This window comes from Ictidomys tridecemlineatus, chromosome 13 (genome assembly GCF_052094955.1).
Source record: "Ictidomys tridecemlineatus isolate mIctTri1 chromosome 13, mIctTri1.hap1, whole genome shotgun sequence".
Lineage (NCBI taxonomy): Eukaryota > Metazoa > Chordata > Mammalia > Rodentia > Sciuridae > Ictidomys > Ictidomys tridecemlineatus.
In genome coordinates, this window is record NC_135489.1 from 61025331 (window position 1) to 61046688 (window position 21358).

A 21358-nucleotide genomic window follows, 5' to 3' on the forward strand; every position below is an offset into this window, starting at 1 on the left:
CCCCATCTTTTTCTAGGGACTTTGAGCTATTCTATCATATTCCTCAGTCAGTGGTCTCCTGCCTTAGGCATCTGTAGTTTCTATAAGAATGGTTTTCATGAATTGTACCTATTACTTCCAATGGTTTCTCCTATTCTGAGCCACTTCTGCCTTTTTGAGCTCTTAAGTTTGGTGCTTCAGGAATCAATTGCTCAGGCAGAGTTGCAAATCATTCTCTGCTGTCTCTGGGTTGTGGAAGTAACTGAGGATTGAGCTGCTATATCCCCTAAACTGCAAGGTAGGGCAGGGGCAAGTAAAAATGTGAAAAAATTCTTACCATTTTAAAATCAGCTTCTTTTAAAATTTCCATTGCTCTCCTATAAAGTTATTTTAGTGGTTCTAGTTGTTCAATGTTTCTGTGAGAGATAAGGGCCTGGAGTTTACTCGTCTACCACATCATTGCCATTATTTATTTTTAAAATCATAGTTTTAGTAGCAGATCTGTTGCAAAAAGTACACTGTGTATATTTTAGTAATCTATATTTTTTATTTGCCTTTTTCATGTTTTTCAACTGGAAACAAAAATATAGATTCCAGTCATTGCTGAATGAAAAGCATCTTTGCTTTGTCCAACTATCATGTGCAAAGAAGGCTTTGGGGGCTGCATGTGGTTAATATCACTTTTACAGAGAACTAGTAGACTGGCTTAACTGAACATGCTTCCTCCAGACAGCTCTGCTCCCCATTGAGAGACAGCTTAGTTCCTCCAGATTCTGCTGGAGACAGAACATGTTGCTATTAAGACTTCAAGGGCACTGAAGATGCTCAGTTACCCAACCCTGAAACCCTTCTCTTCCCCATCTGTGCTTGTTTTCATGTTGTACACTTACATTTTCTGTCCGACTTTCCCTGAGGGGTTTATGGTTGTGAGCTTCACTCAGGGCTAAGTGAGGCCACTTCACGGACTCACTAAATAATCTATATCTTTTTTTTCTTTTCCTTTTATTATTTATTTATTTTTAAATTCCAGTATTGAGGGTGGAAGTCACTGAGGATCCAGCCCTAGTGCTAGGACTCTAGTGCTTCACCACTGAGCTACATCCCCAGCCCTTTTTATTTTAAGACAGTCTTGTTAAATTGCTCAGACTGATTGTAAACTTGTTAATCCTTCTGCCACAGCTACATGATCATTTCTGCTGGGTAATGTTGTCAAACCCCAGTGCCACTAACAAGCCTCTGGTCAAGGCTTCTGTAACTGTAGTTAGGATTCAGGGGCCCTGTTGGGTGGCTTCTCAGGTCCTGGTCACATGTCTTCCCAGCAGAGACCTGGAGTGGGGTATGCAGGTTTTACTGAGCAGGAGATCCTGGCTCACCATTCTGATAGGTTGGGGGAAGGACCAGGGGCTCAGGGACCTGGACAAGCTCTGCAGGGCCCAGGTGATGAACCCATCCACAGAGGAGGCAGAAAGCAGGCTGGCCTGCATCCTCCCTCAGGAGGAAGAGTGGTTAACACAACTTTGATATAATTTTTGGCTGTTTAGGAAAGAAGGTAACACAAAAATGCGGTTGTGCTCCAGGAACTAACCCAACTTGGAACTGTAGAAGCTTCACAGAATTGAATTCCAAATGAAAGAGTCTCTGTTGCCACCCTTCTTTTTTTTAACAGTTAAGAGAGTTTATTCTAATAACTATAATTATAGTGCTTGTCAAAATGAAAACTGAAAAAAGTATACAAAACAGTTGATTACTAATCATGTATTGAAAGCATTAAGAGGTTCCAGGACACCAAATAAACCAGTTCTGAGGTTTCCCCAAGATAAATTTAACAGCTACAGCTTCTTCAGTGTTTATCAAAATACAAAAGAAAAAAGTAAAGGTCATCTTTTTTGATGGTAAATTGGACACTTGCAGGCTGAGAAAGGAAGCTACTTCACACATGGAGATGGGGGTGCTCTGGGACCTGTGGGTCTGGAGTGGACCAACCCTCCCAGCTTGCACGCACTCACTCTGGTGAGATCCAGACCTCCTACCAGTGGGCTGAGCAGATGCAAGAGTGAGTGGATGCTGGGAACGTGGGCTACTGCTCTGGCCACACGCCAATAAAGGGCGCGTTTGGGCCGTGTCCCCTGCAATGGCTCTCCCAGCCCACCCCCAGGTGACTGTGTGAGCACAAGTACAAGCACAACGCTATGGAATGCAAGTGACCCAAAGACAGGTGAGTCACGGGGTCTCTACTGGGACCATGCAGTGGATGGCGGTTTGTGTCACGGTCATGTGTTCCCACAGAGGAACAGCTGATCTGATGGACCAGCATGCAGGCTGTACACTAGGCATAGTCTCCCTTCTGTGTGTTCAAGTGTTCTCCTTATATTGTATTTTTAACTATTTTAAAAAATGCACTGAGTTTGGGTTAAAAACCAACCACCAAATGGATCCCAACACCAATCTACAGCCCAGGAGCTCCTGGAGCCCAGGTGCCCACATGCCTAAATCCCTCCTCAGTACTGACAGTGAGTTTATTCTCTTTTTACAATAAAAAAAGCTGAGTAATATTGCATAGGAGTACCAGAAACTGCCTCAGTGGAAACAGAAACTATTTACATTTAATAAAAACCTGGCTGCAGGCTGTGTCTGCACATGTATAGCACAGTGCGATGCACACTAACCAACCCATGGAGACAGCTTCTGGCACTCAGGACCACAGAGTCGCATGTTTGCCACATGAGAGAAAAGCGAGGGTGGAGAGGAGAAAGTGAGGGGGTGGGGGATTCTGGTTTACTTCTGGTTTAGGAGCTGACTGGACTGCCAGTCCAGTCCTTCATAGAGCCCAAAACTGCTGGTGGCACAGGTGGCCTGAATGTACCAGTTCCTGTGACGTAGGGAGTGCAGCCCCAGCTTGTCTGTGATTTCAGCAGCATTCATGGTGTTTGGGAGGTCCTGCTTGTTGGCATGCACCAGGAGGACAGTGTTCCGCAGCTCATCCTCAGCCAGCATCCTCATGAGCTCCTCGCGGGCCTCATTCACATGCTCTCTGTCATTGCTGTCCACCACAAAAATCAAGCCGTGGGTGTTCTGGAAGTAGTGGCGCCATAGTGGTCGGATCTTGTCTTGGCCACCCATGTCCCACAGAGCTGATGTTCTTGTACTCAACGGTCTCCACATTAAAACCTATGGTGGGAATGGTGGTCACAATTTCACCCAGCTTCAGTTTGTACAGAATCGTCTTCTTCCCTGCAGCATCCAGGCCCACCATGAGGATGCACATTTCTTTTTTTGCCAAAAAGGCCCTTGAAGAGGTTTGCAAAGATATTCCCCATCCTTGTGGGTGGTTGGAAGCGACACTGGACAGAGACCTCAGCAGCGGCTGCTCCGAGCCAAGTGTTGGTTTGGCTCCCACAAGATGGCAGCGCTGACTGCCCCCCATTCTTGATTGTTCATTATCTCATCTTCTGATACTATATTTAAAAGCAATGTCCTATTCTCTTTTTATAAACCACCCCCTCACCCTGCCTTGCTCCCTGCAAGCCTTTCCTTCAGTCCCCACCTCTGAAGGATCCCTTTATGAGGACCAATTCTTCCTCTGTCCATACAGCCTGAAAGCTTCCCTTAGTTCTGCCTTGCTGTGGGATATGGACTCTCTTTCTTTTGGTATTCAAGAGTTGCCATAGTGTGGCACTAATCTACCTCGCTGGACACAAATTTCTTTTCTCTCACTTTCCTAAATGACAGCAAAAATTCATGTTTAATTCACAAAAGACTGAAAAGTGGTGATTAGATAAACTTATGATTAATTTTGTAGCTCCAAAGAGTATTGTGGATCACTTATATCCTTTTTGAACAGGTTCGCATTTAAGCTGCACTGATAGTGTCTACATCGTGGGACAATCATGCCCTGCAAAAGATGTTTCTGGCAGTGATGAACCATGTACATTATCATGGTTCCATAAGATTATAAGGGAGCTGAAAAATTCCTATCACCTAACAATGTGGTAGCTGGAGTACTGCATTGCATTTCTCACATGTCAGTGGTGTTGCTGGTGTAAACAAAGCTACCGCTCTGACAGTCTATAAAAATGTGGCACATACAAGTATATAGAGAGCATAATGCTTAAGAATGATAATCACTGTGTTACTGGATTATAGAATTACTATACTATACTTTTTATTATTATTTTAGTGTGTGCTCCTTTTGCTTGTATTTTAAAAAATTTACCGTATTACCTGTTAAGTCGGCAGCAGCCTCATACAGCTCCTGCTTACCAGGTCTTTTGATTTTATCAAGTGGTCACATCAAACAGTTGTCTGATATCATCCATTTGTGTAAATGCACTCTGTGATGTCTGCACAATGATGGAATACTCTGTGACACATCTCTCTGAACATGTCCCCAACATGTACTGATGCAGGACTGTGTTATGATATACCATAGTATTGTAGTTAATCTAATTTAGTAAATTAAGACTTAAAATATATACAAGTATGTGTTTAGCAAAGGTAAACCTAACTCTCTTCATAGTAATAAAAAAGTGATATAGGAAGTCTGATTGTCTTTTTAATAAAACATACCAAAATTATGTAAATGAAATTACATTTGCTTGGAGAAAGAAGGTCTTTTAGTAAACTGTAAACACTAAAGGACATAAGGGAGGCATGTGCACAGTTTTAGTTTCATATTCATTTATGCATGACTGAATATCTTCAACACCTCTTTTAATACATGTTATTAAAATTATTTTGTATTTTAAAAGAAGGTAGCAGAAAAATTCCTTCTGCTTAAATTACTTGATGTGTCAATTCCTCTTTAGTGCTTTTTTTTTTTTTTACACAGTAGGATTTTAGTAGCCATAAACTGTAGCTGATGATCATGATCACCAAGGGAAAAATGTGGGAAGTAAAAATGTGGCAGAGAGAACCTGAGCCATGGGAGCCAGTGTCCAGGAGACTGGCTTCCTGATTGATACCTTACTTGATATCTGGGAATCAGAAAAATCTTCTAGAAAGACTATCTAAGAAAACATCTAGCCTTCCCAAACTCCATTTATTTGGAATTAAAATACTCATTTCCTGCCAATATTAGCTTTTTTTTTTTTTTTTTTAGTCTCCACCTTATTTTTCTTGCACAGACCAAGAGGTATTAAACCTTACTCCCATATTACTCAGCACAATTCCAAAACATACCCACCTTAGTTCCCTATAAATTAGGGAGGTGAACTGTTTTCTGTTAGCTGATGGTGAACCCAGTACTCTACTGAGGTTCCTAGGGGTCCACCAGCAGCATGTGGAGACTCAGGCCCTGGAGTACCCAATGTCTGGTGCTTTTCAAACTCAAGTGCATTTATTACTGTTATAGGAGATAACATTTCTCTTTCTGCTGTTGTTTCTTCTTTCACAATGTTCTTCCTTTGTCTCATTCCATGAGTACTTGACCGTGGTAGTCATGTGTGTTTTTATATAGTGGGTATAACACTATCCCATCTTCCCTGGTGGTGGGGGCAGGAGACGGGTGTCAGGGAAATCACGGTCATCTCTATTTCACCCAGGAAGGAGATTAAGAGATTAATACACAGTTAAAGTCACGACAGGTCAGGAACACTTAGATCTTCTGGCTAAATATATACATTTCTCTATCTGTATATTTTTCTAAAATATATATAGATATATTTCCCCCCTACAAAAAACCCATCACTGTTTCCCTAAGTTTATACAGACTTCAAACATGGCAGAAAGCTTTGAGGAACTTAATATCTGAGCATCCATTGCTGCCTCCTCAGAATCAGGGCACTGCCCAGGGTAGGAAAATTTTAGGCAGCAGCACTGAGCAATCTCACCATCCTCAGTTCCCCTATTCTCCTGTCATGATCACAGGACCTTGTGGGTGCTCTCCTGGTGTCCAGGGCGCTCCGATGTGTCCATCTTAGAAACCAGGAATCTGAATAGAGACCCAAGGCACACAGGGCCTGAGGCAAGTTCAACAACAAGAAAGGCAGAGCAACTGAAGACAGAGGATACTAGTTGGCCAAAGTGAACCTCTGAGCAGTGGACAGTGAAGGAAAAATGCCAACCTTGCACAGGAACATCTACCACTTTTATGCTGGGTTCAGAACACATCACACTCAAAATTATAAACTAGAAAGCTTCTTCAAGGCAAGAGAATAAAAAGAGGTTTTTCTTCCATTGTTTCTATAATACTTGAAGTATTCAAAATACCAAATAATCATGAAAATAGGGATATCAGTAAATAGAGCAAGGGGATCAAGGGGAGGGAAGAGGAGATGAAAGAGGATATGCAGGGAAATGAAACTGATCAAATTATGCACATGTATGACTGTGTGAACAATGAAACCTACCAGTCTATGTAATTCTAACATACCAATAAAAATTTAAAAATAAATAAATAAAAATAAAAGATAGCCATCAAAGTTTTACCTTAATGTCACCTCTTAAAAGCCACTGTAGAAATGTTTAAGAAAAATAGCTCAGGACAGAAATACAATAGAGGTTGCTCACATTTAGGAATTTATCTGACTCCTAACAAGCCTGACATGTGAAGTGTGAAGCAGCTTTTATGTTAAAAGCTATAATTATAAATTGTTAAAATAACAATTTGATCACACTTCAGCACATTTTTATGGGTTTAACTGAATGCTTGCTTAAGAATTTTCTCTGAAATGTACCCAGAAATGAGACAGTTGTGCAATAAAAGTGAAAAATGGTAAGACCATAACACAATCTTAGAAAGTCTTGGTGTAGAAGCACTTACCCCAACACAGTCTTTCTGCAAAGTTTATGTTCTGTCCACAGAAACAGCATGAGGCAAAATAGAACAGGGGTCATAGAAAGCCCTTTGTCATCCCATTTCCACAGAGATGAGTCCTTTTTACTGATGTATGATGTCAACTGGTCTCAGGTGAGAGTAAAGGATGCTTGAACATAAGCTCCTCTAGGAAAGCAAGCTCCTCTAGGAAAGCAGCTGCACCTTCTATGCTTGCCCAGGCTCTGCAGCCCAGTTAGCACCTGTCCAGGTTGGTCATTATGTGAATACCTGTGGAAGGGCACATGGATGTGAGACCCTAACCTGTGAGATGCCCTGCCCATTTCAACTAAAGACTTATAAAGATTAAATAGCTTTTAAGACTCAGGTAAATCAAGATTTTAACATCATCATAGCCCCTCAGACACTATAGGGAAGAAGCAAAGGGACATCTGGAGACAGAGTGACCATTTTCCTGTGTACTACAAATCATACATTGTGATTTCCCCAGGAATTAGAAAGTGGATTTTGTTAATCTGTATAATCTTCCTTCCTTTTTTCCTTTCTTCTTTCTTCCTTTCTGTTTCTTAAAGTGACATAATAGCTTTTTTGAAATAAAGTTTATTTTATTTTTATTGGCATGTGATAATTGTACATACTTGTGAGGTAGAGTATGATATTTTCACACATGTATATACACTGTAAAGATCAAAACAAGGTAATTTCTGGGTGTGGTGGCAACACCTGCAATCCCAGTGGCTTGGGAGGCTGAGGCAGAAGGACGGCAAATTCAAAGCCAGCCTCAGCAAGGTAGTGAGGCCCTAAGCAACTTAGCAAGACTTAGTGACATCCGGCCTCTTCTTTTGTAATCCTGTCTCAAAGTAAATTAATTAATTAATTAATTAAAAGGGCTGGGGATGTGGCTAAGTGCCCGTGGTTTAAATTCCCAGTACCAATACATACATACATACATGCATACCAAGGTAATTGACATATCCATCATTTCCAACATTTATCATGTCTTTGTTGTAAACCAATCAAAAATCCCCTTTTCTAGCTATCTTGAAGTCTATGATATTTTTTACCATAGTCACTGAATCCTTCAATAGAACACCAGAGCTTATTTTTTCCATTTAAATTTAATTAAATTTGACTTTGTATCTGTTGAACAACCTTTCTCACATCTAACCCTACTCTCCCTGGCTCAGGTAATCATTTTTCTCCCCTCAATTTCTAAGAGATCAACTTTTTAAGATTTCACCTATGAGTGAGATTATGCTTTATTTGTCTCCTGTGCCTGGTTTATTTGTCTGAAGGACCTCCAGACTCTTCTTTTATAATCCTTTGTTTATCTGTTTAAGCCTATAATCAACCAGGTGAAAACTCAAATTTAAAATGCTAAGAAAAAAGCAGAATACAACAGTCACTAATACAGCATTATGTAAAAACGTGGATGTGTAAACAATGTGATTCTGCAATCTGTATTTGGGGTAAAAATGGGAGTTCACAACTCACTTGAATCAAATGTATGAAACATGATATGTCAAGAGCTTTGTAATGTTTTGAACAACCAATAAAAAAAATGCTAAGAAAAAAATCTTTATTTGATTACTAAAACTACAAGATTAGCTTTAGATACAGAATTAGAAAAAATAGTAATTTCATCTTGACTTTTTTTTAATGTTTGGCTAAATATTTTTTTTAAATATTTTTTTCGTTGTTGATGGACCTTTATTTATTTATTTGTTTGTTTGTTTTTATGTGGTGCTGAGAATTGAACCCAGTGCCCCATGCATGCTAGGCAAGCATGCCACCACTGAGCCACAACCCCAGGACTGGCTAAATATTTTTCAATGAACACTTTCTTTGAATGCAGAGGTAGGACCACCACTCTGAAATGACTATGTTTTTTAATAAATGCTAACAAACTTGGTGATTGTCAGTACGTTGCCCTTAAAAGCACAGTGTAGGATAAATTTAAGAATTAGTCCTACCATATATTGCCTACACTAGTCTACCAAAGCCTTACAGTTAGTAAAAGTATCAGTGCATTCATTTATTTGCATACTTTATAGTAAGCACAATAGGTCATTCTGAGGAGCAGTGAACTAGCCAAAGGAGCAACATGTTGAGAAAGACATAGAAATGCCCTAGTTCTCTGGAGGTACAAGCATTCCAAGAACCTTCCTCTGCCCTGTGCTTGTTACTCAAAGTGTGGAAATGCAGGGAAAGAATCCTCTTAGGACAGGGTAGTCATTTTAATGCAGTATCACCACAATCATGTTTTAGGTTGCAATAGACCAGGATCATGAGACAGAGAACAGTAACATCTAAACCTACTCACAAGAAATCCAGTACTTTTTTTTTTGTCTGTTAAAAAAATGAGATGTGAAAAGTTTGTTTTAACTAGATGATATGCTAATAACTACCAGTGCTTTGGAACAAAAAACTATCACTTTTTAATACATATACTTTATATGTTATTTTTTTAACTCAGCATAAATCAGGAAAAGTTGGCCAACTGATAGCATTTAGGATCCTTTTTGATTGTCTCTTGTAGAATACTGTTCTTGGGGGGGAAAAAAAAAGAAAGGGCCATCTGTGTAAGGTGAAAGAAAGGGTGGTGATGCAGAGCTAGCTGTGTGTTTTTCTCACCAAGGTAGAGCTTGTATTAGGCTCTTTCAATTCTGAATCTTTGCCTCTGAAAGTTGCATTTAATAGGTCTTGTGTCAGGAGTTTCCAAGACCACCTCCAGGTTCAGTGAGTCATCAGGAGACTCACATGAGTTTTACAACTATAGAGTACACAACCTGATCAGCCAGGGAAAGATGTGGAGGAAACTATATGCTAGCTCCCCAGATTCCTCTCCCAGTGGAGCTGCAATGGGACATGCTCAGATCCTCCAGCAGTGACCTGTGTGGACAAACACAAAATGTTGGGAATCAGGATATTATCCCAAGCCTGAGAGACCAGGGCTTTACGAAGGGGCCAACCATGTAGAATCCTCTGTGTAGGAAATATCAAACTCCAAGTCCCCAGAAACAAAGAAGCTGTTCATCAAAATATAAATTGTTATAATAGCTTAGGCAAAAGAATGCTGGGCAATGGCAGTGAGCCCAGCTTAGTCATTCATGCATCTCATGGGGAACCAATAGATACTCTCTCTTCAGTGTCTTGAGTTGATACACTGTGTTTGGTGCGTGAGGTGTATTAAATGCCTTTAGAGTCACCATTTTTTCAGTGTACAGTGGATTCATTAGGGGCATATCCCCATTGAAAGTCAAGGAACATCAGTCCTGCACCAGTGCCATTGAGTGCCTTTCATTTGCTAGAACCGAACTAGTCATAGATAGATTTTAAATCTTCTGGGAAATAAGGCAAACATAATTGATGGTGATGAATTCATGTCATGCATGGCACCAACAGGACATTGTGTTTGGTGAGGTGCTGAGGATATGAGTATAATGGATTAGGGCTCTGAGAAGGGCCTTATTGATCAAAGGAACTCTCCAAATCCACCCCAGATTGATCCAGATGGTAAGTGAAATAAATTTCCTACCTTTTAGAGCATTTTAATGTTGTACTAAATGCAAAATCGCATTATTTACAGTGAATGGCATTTCACAATGAGAAAGTTTCCTAAATTTTGTCCAAATATCCTATTTTATGTTTTAACTATATTCAATATATAGAGGAAGCTAATGGGAAAATGCTATTATCTGAATTGTTAAAATGTCCTCAAAACTGTATGAATCTATATAGTTCACTGATTTGTTTAATTCCTTCAAGTTGCCCATAAGATGGGCATACTATTAAACACTTTTTAAGGCATTGTATTTTATAATGCTAAATACCACGTATTTTATTCTTTTGCATAATTTGTCAAATATGGGGACCTAGTTCATTTTTTAGAAAATATATTTATGGCTATATGTTAAGCTACATGCACTTTTATTTGCAATGTTTCTAGCATTGTTTTCAATATGCATACATTATTTTAAATATATGGTCTTGAAGCCATTGAAATTTCTTTTTCTGGTTTTTCTCTATTTAAAACCTGTTTGCAAGCAAATATTATATTTCCAAATGTCTTATAAAATGTGTTCCTCCTGATTGGGAAGGGAGCAGTACTGAGAAACCTGAGCTATTCACTTTCTGCTGAGTAAGGGAAACCTGTCTTCTTTCTTGGTTTAATATTTCCAACAGGAGGTAAAACTAAGCAGTAAAAACCTCCCACTTAATATTGTGTTTTAGAAATGCTTTATTTCAGCATTATTCTAAGGATGCAGTTCTTTAAACAACACAGATGATAAGAATAGGTCAATCCCAGAGGCATTTAGTACCCTGTTTTCTATATCCATATTGGCTCTGGACTTTTATTATTCCAGGGCCAGGGAATGTGGGTTTCTGTGTTTCTGTTCCTATGCTTGAAGATTAGTGAAAGGGACTAGGGGATGAACTACTTTCTAAAAGTAAGACTTTAAGAGTAGTATGTATATGACTGGTTTAATGGTGCTGATGAAATTTAAACCATCCTGGAAATAAGGGAGCTTGGACAGTGGTTACTAATTCAAGGACTAGGAAGAGGGAGTCACATCTGCTTAAACACTAGCACCTTTTAAATATTAACAAGGTGAACAAGGCATTTTGCATTGATGAGGAAACAGCATTTCACAGATATTTTGATCCCTTTTTCTGTCTCAGGGCTTTCCAGGAAACAAAGTCAGTGTAGTGCATTACAGACTCCAGCCTCCCTTGGAAGTCAAGTTCTTGCATTTCCTGCCTTTTCCTGGAACCCCAAAGACAGAATTGGGATGTGGATTAAAGTGTATAGATGTGCATATAGTGTCTTTCTCCCTGACTCAACGTCAGAGTGACATATTGTAAGAGCCACACTGAAAGTGAATGCAGCTTTTTATCTTCCACACTTCTGTTTGAACAGATTTTTTTTAACAGAAAACCTCCATAATGTTCTTTATGATACAGTTGACTTCAAAGGAGGACTTGAATGGAGATTTATTTACCTTTAGATTTTCAGAGGTTAGCCAATTACTGCTTCAGAGTCAGCAGTTAAAAAAGTAATGATGTTCAAGTCAACAACAGTAATGTACTGTGACTGATAGTGCTATTTCTGATGCTGACATGACCTTCAGTGTGGGACACACTGTCACTGCTGGGTGCAGATGTCCTGTCTTCCCCATACCCTAGGATGACTTAGTTCTCCCTCCACTTTTCTCTGCTTCCCTGTGGAACCTTCTTTTGTACAATGCACTGCAACTTAATAATTTACTCTTAACTTGGAAATGTAGTTTGCATATTGTATTTTCCCTCTTTTCTCACCTGATGATAAAAGTAGTAAAATTTGCAGCCAAGGTTAGCATAAAGTACAGACAAAAAGCATTCAGTAAAATATAGGTGCAAGACAATCATATAGTTGCCATTTGGGTATTTCTTAAATTTACACAAAAGAAATAAAATATTAACAAAATATTTGTCTAGAAAACTGGGGACTAACCCACTGGTTTGCTGTTCATTCAGAGCATCCTTCCACACCCAAGCCCAAGCTATTATATATTGATCTAGGGTTTAAGAACAGATCTGTATTTTTTCCCCAAGTTTGATTCTCATTACTACTATACTATTTATGTAGTCATTTCTTTATTCCCTCATTTATCATATAAAAATTTATTGGATGCTGACTGCTTGAGGGAACTGTGTCTGGTGAAGGGTATGAGGGATGATTCTAAAATTCTTCATTTGCTTTATCAAAGTTTTATGAGAAGTTATAAAATTATATAAAGCAAGCGAAGGACATGGATAGTAATATAGGAGCTATGGAGAGTATTAGTCAGCTTTCCATTTCTGTGAAAAAAGATCTGGAATAATCAACCTGAAAAGAAGAAAAGCTTATTTTGGCTCACAGGTTCAAATGTTTCACTCTATGGTCACTTGACCCTATTGCTTTGGGATTATGGAAGCACATTGCATAATGGCAGGAAGTGTGTGGTAGTACAATGCTGCTTACCTCGTGGTGGCTGGAAAGCAAAGAGAGAAAGAACAGTCCTGAGGTTGCAATATCTTCTTCAAGCAAACATCCCAAATAGTCTAACTTCTTCTCACTAAAGTATACCTCTCAAAGGTTCTACGACTTCCTAACAGTGCCCAGCTGAGGACAAAGCCTCTTAACATGTAGGCCTTGGGACAACATTCTGGATGCAAACTGGTACATAGGGTCAAGGGTTGCCATGGGAGAAGGCAGAGTCCACCTTCTCTTCCTCTCTGTAGAAAGGGGTATGTAATAACTTGGGCTGCCATAACAACATGCCATGACAGAGTTGATTGAACAATAGAAATTATTGACTCAAAGTTCTGGAGGTTGTAAAGCTGAGATCCAGATGTTGTTAGGATGTTTTCTTCTCAGAATTCTTTCATGGAATTGTGTATGCCATCACCTCCCTATGTCCTCACCTGGTCTTCCCTATTGTGTGTCTTTGTCCTAATCTCTTTTTTGTATGTACATATGTTAATATATTTATTTATTATTATCACATGCTAGCTGTATAAATTAATGTGTTTCATTGTGTCATTTCCATACATGTACATATCATGCATTGATCTTTTTTCTACCCTTGCTCATTTTCCCCTCTCCCTGCTGCCTGCTTCCTGGGCCCAAATGATCCTTCTTTCTAAATATCTTTTTTGGTTTTTAATTTCCACATATGAGAGAAAACATGCAATAGTTGCCTTACTGTATCTGAATTATTTCATTTAACAAGATCCTCTTCTATCTGTTTTCCTACAAATGATAGGATTTCATATTTCTTTGGCTGAATAATACTCTATTATGTATATATATATATATATATATATATATATATATATATATATATATATATATATATATATGTATATATACTATATTTGCTTTATTTATGCATCTGTTGATGGGCACCTTGGCTGAGTCCATGTCTTACCTATTGTGAATAGTGTCACTATAAACATGATCATTTAGGTGTCTTTTTTCATTTGCTGATTTCATTTCCTTTGAATAAATACCCAGCAGTGCTATAGATGGGTCACATGGTAATTCTATTTTGATTTTCTAAGGAACATCCATACTGTTTTCTATAGATATTGTACTAATTTACATTCTTACCAACATTGTATATGGTTCCGTTTATTCCACATCCTTACCTTCAATCACTTTCTTTGTTACTGTTTTTTTTTTTTTTAATAATAACTATTCCAACTGGAATAACCATCTTACCCAACTGGTTTGGTATGTTTGATTTGTATTTCTGTAATGGCTAAAGATGTTTAGCTTTTTCACATATACTTATTGGCAATTTGCATTTCTTCTTTTGAGAAGTGTCTATTCAGTCACTTGTCCATTTTTATTATATTACTTGCTTTTTGATTGTTAAGTTTTTCCCATATTCATCCTCTGTCAGATGAATAGCTACCAAAGATTGTCTCTTATTCTCTTTTTTGTCTTTCACTGTGCTGATTGTAGTCTTAGCCGTGCAGAAGTTTTTTAATTCTGTGCAATCCTGTTTGTTCATTCTTATTCTGATTTCCTGTGCTGTTAGAGACGTAACTTGGAAATATTTGCTTATGCCATAATCTTGAAGTGTTTCCTCCATGTTCTTTCTAGTAGTTTTGAAGGACTCATCTTACATTAAGGTCTTTAATCCTGAGTTGATTTTTGTACAGGGTAAGAGAGAAATCTAGTTTCAGTGTTCTACATGTGAATAGCCAGTTTCCCCAGCACCATTTGTTGAAGAAGTCTGTTCTTTCTGGAATGTTTTGGCACCTTTGTTGATAATCAGTTGCAATGTGTATTTTTTTCTGAGTTCTCTGTCCTGTTCTATTACTGTACCTGCCTCTTTTTATGCCAATACTATACTGTTGTTGTTACTATGGCTCTCAGGTATAATTTGAATTCAGGTATTGTGGTGCATCTAGTATTGCTCTTTTTGCTCAAAATTGCTATAACTATTCTTGGTCTTTATTGCTTACATATGAATTTTTGATTTTTTGTTTCTGTTCTAAGAAGAATTTCATTGGTGTTTTGTTGAGGATTGCAGTGAATTGTAGATTGCTTTGGGTAGTATGGTCATTTTAACAATACTGATTCTCCCGATTCATGAACATAATAGGTGTTTTTAACTTCTAGTGTGTTCTTCAAACTCTTTCTTCAGTATTTTGTAATTTGTATTGTAAAAACTTTTCACATTCTTAGATTTATTCCTCAGTATTTCTTCTGCTTCTTCTTTTCCTCCTCTTCCTCTTCCCTTTTTTCCTCCTCCTCCTCCTTCATTTTTTTGAATGAGATTGTTTTCCTGATTTCTTTCTCAGATAATTCATTATTGGTACATGCATAAGCAACTGATTTTTTTTAAATGCATGCTAATATTGAATCCTACTTCATTGAATTTATCAGTTTTACTTTTGATGTTTTTTCCCCCCAGATTTCTAGGTATTCAATCATCATCAACAAACAGGGCTAATTTGATTTGCTAGTTTCTCTTTTTCCTGATCTTATAGGAAGCACTTTAGGCTTTTCTCAGTTTAGCATAATATATAGCCTTCACTGTATTGAGACATGATCTCACTATGTTTATTCAGGGTTTTCATCATAAAGAGTTGCTGAATTTTATCAAATGATTTTTTTGCATCAATTGAGATAATCATGTGATTTTAATTCTTGATTTTACTTAGTGCTATATTACATTTATTGAATTGTGTGTTGAACCATTCCTGTATCATTGGAATGAAACAAACTTGGTCATGGCATACTGTCTTTTTAATGCACTATTAAATTTAATCTGAAAGTACTTTATCAAAGATTTTTATATCTATGTTTATCAGAGATATTGGTCTGTAGTTGTCTTGTTCTGTTGTGTCCTTTACAGGTTTTGTTAGCAAGATAAAACTGGCTTCATAGAATGAGTTTGAAAGCTTTCTTTTCCTGTTTTATGAATTAGTTTGTGTAGCATTGGATTCTTTAAAAATTAGGTAAAATTCAGCAATGATTCCTTCTGGTTCTAGGATCATTCTTTTTTGTTGTTGTTGTTCCCCTTCTTTTAAACAAAACATTTTATTACTGCTTCAATCTTAATACCTGTCATTAATTTATTTGGGTATTTTATATCTTCTTGGTTCCATTTTGGCAAGTCATATGTGTCCAGAAATTTTTCCATTTCTTCTAGATTTTCTAATTTATTAGGCATAGTCCCACCCTCCAACCCCCGCCCCCACCCCCCAAAAAATTTTCATACTGATTTTTTGAATTTCACTGTACCTGTTAAAATTAGTTTTTTGGGGGGTGTAATTTTGTTTATTTTTGCCTTCTTTCTTTTTGTCAGTTTAGCTAAGGGTTTGTCAATATTATTATTTCAGCAAACCAACTGTTTCATTGATGCTTTCTATTATTCTTTTAGTCTCTAATTCATTTATTTCTTTTCTGATTCTTACTGAGTCTTTCCTTCTATGGATTTTGGATTTGGTTTGTTCTTGTTTTTGTAACATTTTGTATTATGATTAATCACAATGTTATTGATTTTTTTATTTTTTAAAATTTTTTATGTAGGCATTCATTCCTATAAACATGTCTGTTAGTACTATTTTTCCTGTTCTGGTAGTTGTGATTCTATATCATTTGATACAAAGAATTTTAAAATTTCCCCTCTGATTTCTTCTATGATCTACTGTTCATTTAGTACTGTGTTGCTCAATCTCCATGTGTTTGTGTAATTTCTGCAGTTATTTCTAGTTTCTTTTCATTGTGATCAGATAAAATATAAAAATTTATTTCATTTAAAAAAATTGGTACAACTTGCTCCATGGCCTAATAGATAGTCTATTTTGGAAAACTTTTTTTGTGTATGCTGAATAAAATAATGTATATTTTGCAACTGTTGCATGGAATATTTTGTAGATGTTTGTTAAATCCATTCAGTCTATAGTACAATGTAAGTCTAATGTTTCTTTGCTAATTTTTTAAAAAATCTGGATAATGTATTTATTGTGGCCTGTTTCTATTTCTCTCTAATTATGTTGTTTTTAAAAATTGATTGCTCTGAGACATTGCTTATGTATTTATAATAATTATGTCTTTGTGATGAATTGTTCCCTTGATAAATACATAGTGATCTTTTTTCTCTTCTAATTTTATTTTAAAGTCTGTTTTGTCAATTATAAATGTAGCCACTCCCTTTTTTGCTTTTGGATTCCCTTTGTTCGGAACATCATTTTCCATTCTTTCACTTTTGGTGTGTGTATATCTTTGTACCTTATGTACAAAGACATACACAAACCAAGAATGTATATCTGGTCTTATTTTTTAATCCATTCAGCCAATCTGTATCTTTTATATGGAAAATTAAAAACATTTACATTCAGGGTGATTATGAAAAAGTATATATTTTTTCCTGTCATTTTGTTCTTTTTTCTTCTGGTGGTTTTTAATATTCTTTGTTTTTTTTCTCCTAGAAGTTTGATTGTCTGTTATATTGATAATGTATGATACTTTACTATTTATCATTTGCATGTCAACTCCTCTTGTGGGATTTAATTTTTTACATTTACTAATGATTTTATCTTCCTCTTCTGGGTATATTATTCCCTTTTATATTATCTTAGCTTTTCATTACTTTGACAAAATATCTGAGAAAATATCTTCTTAGTTACAGAGGTATTATTCTGTGGTTGGCCAGCTACATTCCTTTATGCCTAAGGTAGAGGCAGAACATCATGGCAGAAGTGCTTGGTGGAGAAAATATGCTCACCTCCAGGCAGCTGGGAAGCAGAGAAAGTGACAGTAAGAGGCTAATGACAAGATATAATTCCCAAGGGCCCGCCCCCAAAGACCTACTCCCTTAACTAGATCCCACTTCTTACAGTTTCTACCACCTCCCAGTAATTCATTCATATTACAAAGCCATCAATGGGTGAATCAACTTATGAAGTCAAAGTCCTCTTGATTCTATTATTTTCTAATAGCACCACCCTAAATACTACTACATTGGAGATCAAGCCTTCAGAGTATTCGCTTTTTAGGGGACATTCTGGATTCAAACCATAATGAGTGTCTGCAGTGATGCTGGCATAGTGGTCATACCTTTATTTATTCTTAATCAAAGCTCTTTATCTTTCTTTTTTTTCTTGAAGACTAACACTGCTAGACATATCAGTCTTTTTTTGGCATTCCACCCCTTACCCAGACTATATTTTTTTTTTCAAATATCACCAGTCAGAATGGATTATAGTTAATCATAATAAGGACCTTATTACCTTAATTACTACTTTAATGGACCTATTGCCAAATCAAGTCACATTCTGAAGTATTGGTGGTTGAGACCACATATGAATTTGGGGGCACATAACTCAACTATAATAGGCAGGTATGGAGAGTTTGGTTGTCTGTGGTGAGCATCAGAGACCTCAGGGTCACCATAGTGTTTATAGCAGGGATGCTCATACGGCCTGTTGATGAGGGTGGGGTGGCATGGCTGGAGAAACTATGCCTTTGTTTCCCCAGCAAGGGACAATAAGTGACCTCATGCATGAGTCAGTAAACAGCCAAAGGACAACCAGGGTCTCTGAGACTTGTTAATTGGTTGGTTGATTGACAAAAATGAATGATGTTATGTACATTATTAGTAGTCAGACATAATGTGGATTTAAATCCAAAGTGGATGTGCAGAATATTATAAATTTGGGGTCCATGTAACATAACTTAGAAGACAAAACTAGTGTGATGTCACTCATTGAAAGTAAAATACTGATTTAATTTATCCTTGGGTTTAATCTGATGTTCATAGTGATATTGTGAGAGTAATCAATATTTTAAATATGTAACCAGTTTAAAGAAATGGCTAGAAGCTTAAATACACATTGATTTCCTTCTCTTTACATTAGGTCATCTTCACCAACATCAGTCATCCCAAAAGGATGTGATGAAGCCTCACTGTGTCTTATCAACACTGTGAATATAATAGGGTCATTTTGCATTTTCCTATCAGTTGGCCAAGACAGAATCCAAGGTTAGCCTGGGTCCAGGTCTATGGGGAATGAGAGAAGCAAGAATGATTTGATAGGATTCTCTGAAGTAAAATGTGCTGTCCTCAATTCTGAGATTATGTCCTTCTTAAATTATGCATTAAGTTTTACTTACTTTTAAGAAATTGAAGTCATAAAGTCAGTTTTATGTTTTTTAAAATATATTTTTATTAGTTGTTGATGGATCTTTATTTTATTTATTTATACGTGGTGCTGAGAATCAAACCCAGTGTCTCACACATGCCAGGCAAATGTGGTACCACTGAGCCCCAGCCCCAGCCCTGAGTTTGAGGTTTGAGTCAGGAGGATACTCACAACTTAAACAGACCAATATCAATGGATGAAATAGAAGAAGCAATCAAAAGACTACCAACCAAGAAAAGCCCAGGACCAGATGGGTATACAGCGGAGTTTTACAAAACCTTTAAAGAAGAATTAATACCAATACTTTTCAAGTTATTTCAGGAAATAGAAAAAGAGGGAGCTCTGCCAAATTTATTCTATGAGGCCAACATCACCCAGATTCCGAAACCAGACAAAGACACCTCAAAGAAAGAAAACTACAGACCAATATCTCTGATGAACCTAGATGCAAAAATCCTCAATAAAATTCTGGCGAATCTGATACAAAGGCACATCAAAAAAATTGTGCACCATGATCAAGTAGGATTCATCCCTGGGATGCAAGGATGGTTCAACATATGGAAATCAATAAATGTTATTCACCACATCAATAGACTTAAAGATAAGAACCATATGATCATCTCGATAGATGCAGAAAAAGCATTCAACAAAGTACAGCATCCCTTTATGTTCAAAACATTAGAAAAACTAGGGATAACAGGAACTTACCTCGACATTGTAAAAGCTATCTATGCTGAGCCTCAGGCTAGCATCATTCTGAATGGAGAAAAATTGAAGGCATTCCCTCTAAAATCTGGAACAAGACAGGGATGCCCTCTATCACCACTTCTATTTAATATAGTTCTCAAAATACTGGCCAGAGCACTTAGAAAGACGAAAGAAATTAAAGGCATAAAAATAGGAAAAGAAGAACTTAAATTATCACTATTTGCAGATGATATGATTCTATACCTAGAAGACCCAAAAGAGTCTACAAAGAAACTACTAGAACTAATAAATGAATTCAGCAAAGTGGCAGGATATAAAATCAACATGCATAAATCAAAGGCATTTCTGTATATCAGTGACAAAACTTCTGAAATGGAAATGAGGAAAAACACTCCATTCACAATATCCTCAAAAAAAAAAATAAAATAAAATACTTGGGAATCAACCTAACAAAAGAGGTGAAACATTTATACAATGAAAATTACAGAACCCTAAAAAGAGACGTAGAAGAAGATCTTAGAAGATGGAAAATATACCCTGTTCATGGATAGGCAGAACTAACATCATCAAAATGGCAATATTACCAAAAGTTCTCTATAGGTTTAATGCAATGCCAATCAAAATCCCAATGACATTTCTTGTAGAAATAGATTAAGCAATCATGAAATTCATATGGAAAAATAAAAGACCCAGAATAGCAAAAGCAATTCTAAGCAGGAAGTGTGAATCAGGCAGTATAGCGATACCAGATTTCAAACTATATTACCGAGCAATAGTAACAAAAACAGCATGGTACTGGTACCAAAACAGGCGGGTGGACCAATGGTACAGAATAGAGGACACAGAGACTAATCCACAAAGCTACAACTATCTTATATTTGATAAAGGAGCTAAAAGCAAGCAATGGAGGAAGGATAGCATCTTCAACAAATGGTGTTGGGAAAACTGGAAATCCATATGCAACAAAATGAATCTGAATCCCCTCCTCTCGCCATGCACAAAAGTTAACTCAAAGTGGATCAAGGAGCTAGATATCAAATCAGAGATTCTGCGTCTGATAGAAGAAAAAGTTGGCTCCGATCTACATATTGTGGGGTCGGGCTCCAAATTCCTTAATAGGACACCCATAGCACAAGAGTTAATAACAAGAATCAACAAATGGGACTTACTTAAACTGAAAAGTTTTTTCTCAGCAAGAGAAACAATAAGAGAGGTAAATAGGGAGCCTACATCATGGGAACAAATTTTTACTCCTCACACTTCAGATAGAGCCCTAATATCCAGAGTATACAAAGAACTCAAAAAATTAGACAATAAGATAACAAATAACCCAATCAACAAATGGGCCAAGGACCTGAACAGACACTTCTCAGAGGAGGACATACAATCAATCAACAAGTACATGAAAAAATGCTCACCATCTCTAGCAGTCAGAGAAATGCAAATCAAAACCACCCTAAGATACCATCTCACTCCAGTAAGATTGGCAGACATTATGAAGTCAAACAACAACAAGTGCTGGCGAGGATGTGGGGAAAAGGGTACTCTTGTACATTGCTGGTGGGACTGCAAACTGGTATGGCCAATTTGGAAAGCAGTATGGAGATTCCTGGGAAAGCTGGGAATGGAATCTCGGACTATTCCCTGAAGACCTTAAAAGAGCATACTACAGGGATACTGCCACACGATGTTCATAGCAGCACAATTCACAAT

At 37.2% G+C, this 21358-nt stretch overlaps 1 long non-coding RNA gene and 1 pseudogene across 7 annotated transcripts in view; one reads left to right on the top strand and one right to left on the bottom strand.

The window, feature by feature from the left end:
- Window positions 1-21358, top strand: part of LOC120888390 (uncharacterized) — a 132944-nt gene that overhangs the window by 58673 nt on the left and 52913 nt on the right. The gene's annotated exons all lie outside the window — the stretch shown is intronic.
- LOC101975182 (ADP-ribosylation factor 1 pseudogene) lies at window positions 2755-3388 on the bottom strand (annotated as a pseudogene).